Genomic DNA, 5,930 nt, shown 5'->3' with positions numbered 1-5,930 from the left:
GGCGGGGAGTCTGCTTCTCCCTCTGACCCTCCTCCCTCTCATGCTCTCTGTCTCTCATTCTCTCTCTCTCAAATAAATAAAATCTTAAAAAAAAAAATCTGGAGGTGTGGAATGGATAAAGGAATGACTCTTTAGAGAAAAATTTGTCATGCTGAAAGGAATGTTTCTCAAAATGGATGATTTTGCAAGCTTTCAGCCACTACATGCAGTAAGAAATACATTTTGTGCTTCCATTCAATGCTTACATATGTATGCGAATTAACAGAAATAAACATCTCACAAAACCTTTTCTGACAACAGTGCAGTCTGACAGTTTCTATCTTCTTCATTCTCCCATTTTTCATTTCTTTTTTTTTTTTTTTTTAATTCCTGGTCTAGCCTCTCCCTTAATTGATTTCCTGATGCCCTAATGCAGAGGTCAGCAAACTACAGCCCAAGGGCCAAATCTAACCAGCCAACTGTTCCGTGCATGGCCCATGAGCTAAGAATGGTTATGTTATTAAATGGCTGAGAAAAATCTAAAGGAGAATTATATTTCATGACATGTGAAAATTTCATGAAATTAACATCTCAGTGTCCATAATAAAGTTTTATTGGCACCCAGCCACACTCATTCACATATGCATTGTTCATGAATGTTTTCACACTATAATGGCAGAGTTGAGTAGTAGTGAGTTGAGAGTTGCATATTAAGCATGACCCACAGAGCCTGAAATACTTACTATTTGTGCCTCTACTGAAAAAATTTGCCTACCCCTGTCCCAATGTCCTAATGTGTCTTCACCCATAGTTTGAAAAGTTCTGCTCTAAACGGTTTTGCTCTGAAAGCATCTATTTCTATTCGTCTGAGTGGGCAGCTTTTTCTAAGAATTTCAGGTCAACCTTATTCTTCTCAGTTCCTCATATGACAAACCCAGATGAAGACTCTGGCCAGAAAATTTATTTTTGGCTGCCCTTAGAGTATGGGTTAGATTCAGTCAAGGCCCAGACTTAGCAAGAGTCACTTGAGGCATTGATGGCTCCCAGGGAAGGGAAGGATTATGAAGAACATGGAGAATAAAACATCAAGTTCTTGACCTTGAGCCATTGAGGCTCTTGACTCTTATTACAGAATTTAGAGCTTCCAGAGCAAAGGTTTGTGATTTGCAAGAGCTAGGTGTAACTGAATCTAAAGTGAATCTAAACTGAACTTAAACCCCAAGTAAGTGAGACATAAAATCCACTATACACAAGAGAACGGAAAGAGAAGTGAGGGTGGTTGCTCTGGCTAGAGAAAGAGGAGAGGGGGTAAGGGAGCCTACAGGCTGACAGATCCCTGAGGGGTTGTGTACCTTGCCTTCTCCCACACTTTATGACTTTCAGAGGCAGGGTAATAGATCCTCAAGATAGATTTGGGTGGCACCAGGACATGAAAGAATGTGTGCCTTGCTCTCTGAAAGCTACCTGGAGTTAGGAGGGACCCACAGAAAAATATATGCAGCCAGCAAACTACCACCCAAGGGTAAAATTTGGCATGCTACCTAGTTTTGTAAATAAAGTTACATTGGAACTGAGCCATGTCCATTTGTCCACAAATTGTCTTTGGCTGCTCGTGCTACAATGGCAGAGTTGAGGATTTGCCTAACATATTTCCTATCTGGCCCTTTACAGGACATAGTTTGCCAACTTCTGTCCCATATACTAGGAATAACAGCCTAGACAGGGCACCAGGGTGAAGCAGGCAGAAGGGGCCTGAGAGAGCCCTTGGATTTTCCCATGACCAAAAATCTGTAGGACAGCATCTTCCCTTGTTTGCACCCTCCCCCATATGGACACAAAATGGCTAAAAGAAGATCAGAAGAACTGAGCAGGGGTTGAAGTTGGGATGAAGAGGATACATCAGAGATGGAAGGCTCCCTAACAATTGAGACCTGGGCAGGATGTCAAATATGGCCATTGGGTGCCAGTACGAATAGATGCCAAGGGCTGAAGACCAGGCCTACATCAGATTTAAGATGCCTGTGGACCAGACCACCACCATCCCTTCCTCACCCACCCCAGCACCCCATTTCCTACACTTAAACAATCCTAAACCTCCAGGATCTTAGCTGCAATCCCAGGAAGAAGGGAAGGGAATAAAACGTTGGATTAAATGACTGGAATCAGAAATGACTGCATAAACACCGAAGTGGGTGATTTTACTCTGGAATTCCCTCTATACTAAGTTTCCTGCCACTAGCAGAATGTGGGCTTAAACTAGAAATTAGGTTATAGAAAAAAGAAGAAAGTTCCATTCCATGTACACAATAGAAAGAACAGGAAACTGACTTTGCCGCTACCGGAAACTGGAATTTCGTTCACAGCAATTCAGGAGACCACAGCAACTGAAGTCCCAATGGTTCATGACTCAGCGACTCCATACTGAGCTCTGTTTCTGTCTACTCCTCCCTAGAGAAAAACAATTTAAACCAGTCTGAATCTCTCCTCTTCCCCCGTTCTACCTTCGACTTCAGAGAGAAATCCTGGGCGAGCTTAAGTTCTCACCAGTAGGTGGCGCTAACACGGAGCGTGCCATACTCATTATGTGATGCTGAATTAGCCAGACACTAATTAGAGCTCCCTTCATTGACTCCTCAACTGCACACTCCCTCCGGTCTAATTGAACCTTGTTATTAAGTAGGCCCTGAGTGGTTTTACCTCTAGGCTAAATCTGCCTCTCCTGAGTGGTATAATGGAAAGAATTCCAGAGTTAGGAAACATGGGACATGGATTTGTGTGTCCTACTAATTAGGTGAATTGGCCAAGTCAGTTAATCTCTCTGAGTCTTGGGATCTTCATCTTTAAAATCCATGTGTTGGAATTGTTGGATTTTTGTTTTCCAGGTTTAAAAAGCAATTCGATAACCACAATGAGATCACACTTTTCACCCATCAAATTAATAAATTTTGAGAAAAACTTAAGATTCCCAGAGAAAGGCACTTGGACATAGTGCTGTGGAGAATGCACACTGGTACAGACTTTCTGGGGGGCAATCTGGCAATATGAAGTCCAAGTCCTAAGAATGTAAATATCCTTTGCCCACCAACTCCTGATGTAGCAATTAATCTTAAAGAAATAAGTACAGACATGTGCAAAGACATAGCTAAAAACATATTCAACAAAGCAGAACATTTCTGTTTCTCTGGAGACTCAGTGTATCTTTGTTAACTAGTTTCTGAATCTTCCTGTAATTCTTAGAACTACATTACAATACTTGTATAAGGCAACAAAGCAAACCATTGTTTAATCATATAAAGAGAGAAACAAGTAGAGCCTAGGATTTCTTGAATATTTCTTGAATGACAGGCGCCATGCTAAATAGTTTTCTTAAATTCTGCCTTTAAATATTCTTACAATAACCCTATGCAAGAGGTCTTATTACTCTTATTTTACGGATAGAGACTGTGAGGTCAGGCAAGTGAACTTCTTGCCCAAAGTCACACAATGCTGGAACACAATGGAAGTGCATCTTCTGCTTTGTAAAGACCCAGTTGCCTGTGGGCTGGAAGAAAACTTTGCCTGTAGTGGAGGTAAGGGGAGGGACATTCAGTATGTGGACATTAATCCTGACTGAGAATTGGATCCAGGCTCTTCAGAAGCATTAAGTTAGAATCGTAATTTCAAAGCTTCGGCCAATTCTTTGTGCTGCTAACAATGGAAAGCCAAACTGGTCTGTGAGAGATAAGGCTTCCTAGTCGGGGAGAAAGCACTTAACTGGACTTTTAACTGTAGAAAAAAGGGAAATTCCATCCTGGAACAGGAAAGCCTCAAGTTCTGTGTATACCAAAGTCAAAGGTGGGGAGTTGTTCTGATGTTAATGGATTTGGGGCTCTCCTTGGTGGGATGGAGGGAAGAAGCTGTTGGGGTCCAGCACTGGGGGAGGAAAGAGATGGTCAAAGCAAAATTCTGTGCAGAGGTGAGCAAAGAGCAGGGTTGTACTCAGCAATATGTTGGAACCTGAAGATCAAGGAAGACCAGTAGGGACTGGGTGCGATGCCATATGGCCCAGGGCTTTGGGGTGGGGTTAGGGCCAGCACTGAACTTACATTTCTTCTCTGTGCACTGAAATTCCTTCAGATTTTCACTCAAGCCAGAAAGCCTCACATTAGCACTGCTGTTGGGGCGATGGAAGGCGCTGAGTCCATCTGGGCGGTCAGGAGCACCATTCAGATGGAGAATGACCACCAAAATTATGTTTACACTCAGTTTTATTTGCATATTTTAAAAGGATGACCCCGGAAGGTTGTAATGAGCTCAGGGACACATGAGTTGGGTGTAGTGCTTGTGTTTCAGGGAATGAGACTCAGGCTGGTCTGCAGGGCAGCTGAAACCATGTAGTCGGATGCCTGTTAACAGGGCTCACCTGTTGTGGGGCCTCTGCCGGACCACGAGCACTTGGCTGCTGGCAGCAGGCTAGGTGATTACAGCATTAGATCATGCTTATAATGGGAAAAAGGCTTCTCTCCTCCGGCTGACTAATCAGCTTGCCATTTTTATTGCATGATCAGTATCAAGAGACAGCGATTCTGAACTCTGTCAGCATCCTGACAGAAAGAACAGTTATATTAGCAAAGAGAACAGGTGAAGGGATTAGCGATCTTGCTAAGAGGGTCAAGAGAGCTTGGTCCCCGGAGGCACAGTTAGAGGCTGCCGGCTCCCGTTAGAATGAGAACCGCTATTACAGAGCTCCCATCCGCCAGGTCCTCTACAGACACTGCATTTGCCTCTTGCTTATTTTAATGTCAAAACTATGTCATGCTCATTGTCAGTCTGTATTGGTTCCCTAGGGCCCACAACAAATCACCACAAACTCGGTGGCTTAAAACTGCCGAAAATTATCCTCTCCCTCTTCTGGAGGTCAGAAGTTCAAAATCTAGGTGTTGGCAGGGCTGTGCTCCCTCTGGAGCCTCTGGGAGGGGGGATTCTTCCTTACATCTTCCAGCTCCTGGAGATGCCAAGGAAATCGTTGGCATTCCTTCACTTGTAACTACATTATTCCAGTCGCTGTCTCCATCCAGCATGACCTTCTGCTCTTTTCCCTCTGTGTCCTCATATAAGGACACTTGTCATTGTCCTTGGGGCCCCTGCACAATCCAGGATGATCTCGTCTCAAGATCCTTCACTTAATTACATCTGCAATGACCCTTTTCCAAATAAGGTCACATTCAAAGGTACCAGGGATTAGGATGCAGACATATCTTTTGAGGGGCCACCACTCAACCCACTATAGCAACTAATGAATGAATTTAAAGGTGGGTAAAAGGAAAGGATAATGTTTTGGAAAACCTTGTCAATGTATTTTTCCCTTTCGATAATCTCAGCTCTCATTCTGTAGCCCTTCCTCATTTTTTTCTCACCTCAGCAAATGTTGTGAAGCAGAAGACAAAGAGGATAAAGGGTAAAAGGATAAAAAGACAGAAAGGGAAGAGAGAGCCCTCCCACTCCCAGGAGAGGTCAAGAAGGGGAGAGAGGAGGAGGAAGAGTTTCCATCTGGGTACCCCCCTTTCAGGTAGAAACCTAGGTGGGGAGGAAGTGAGGGGAATCAGAAAACCCAGACCAAATGGGAACTCCAAGTGCAAGAAGCTTGCTGCTCACCCCTCAAGGTATAGCTCCAGACCACTGGAAATCCCTTGAACAGGGTGCTGCCCAGAGGGTGGTTTAAAGAAGGCTGATCATGGGGCGCCTGGGTAACTGGGTCCATTTAGTGTGCAATTCTGGGTTTCGGCTCAGGTCATGAGCTCGTGGGTCCTGAGATCGAGTTCCGCCTCTGGCTCTGTGCTCAGCAGGGAGTCCGCCTGAGATTCTCTCCCTCTGCCCTTCCCCCCACTTGAGGGCTTTTGCTCTCTCTTAAATAAATAAATAAATAAATAAATAAATAAATAAATAAATAAATAAATAAATAAATAAATAAA

Source organism: Mirounga leonina, unplaced genomic scaffold (assembly GCF_011800145.1).
Source record: "Mirounga leonina isolate KUSES-001 unplaced genomic scaffold, KU_Mleo_1.0 Mir_129, whole genome shotgun sequence".
NCBI lineage: Eukaryota > Metazoa > Chordata > Mammalia > Carnivora > Phocidae > Mirounga > Mirounga leonina.
Note: the sequence above shows the minus strand (reverse complement) of the source record.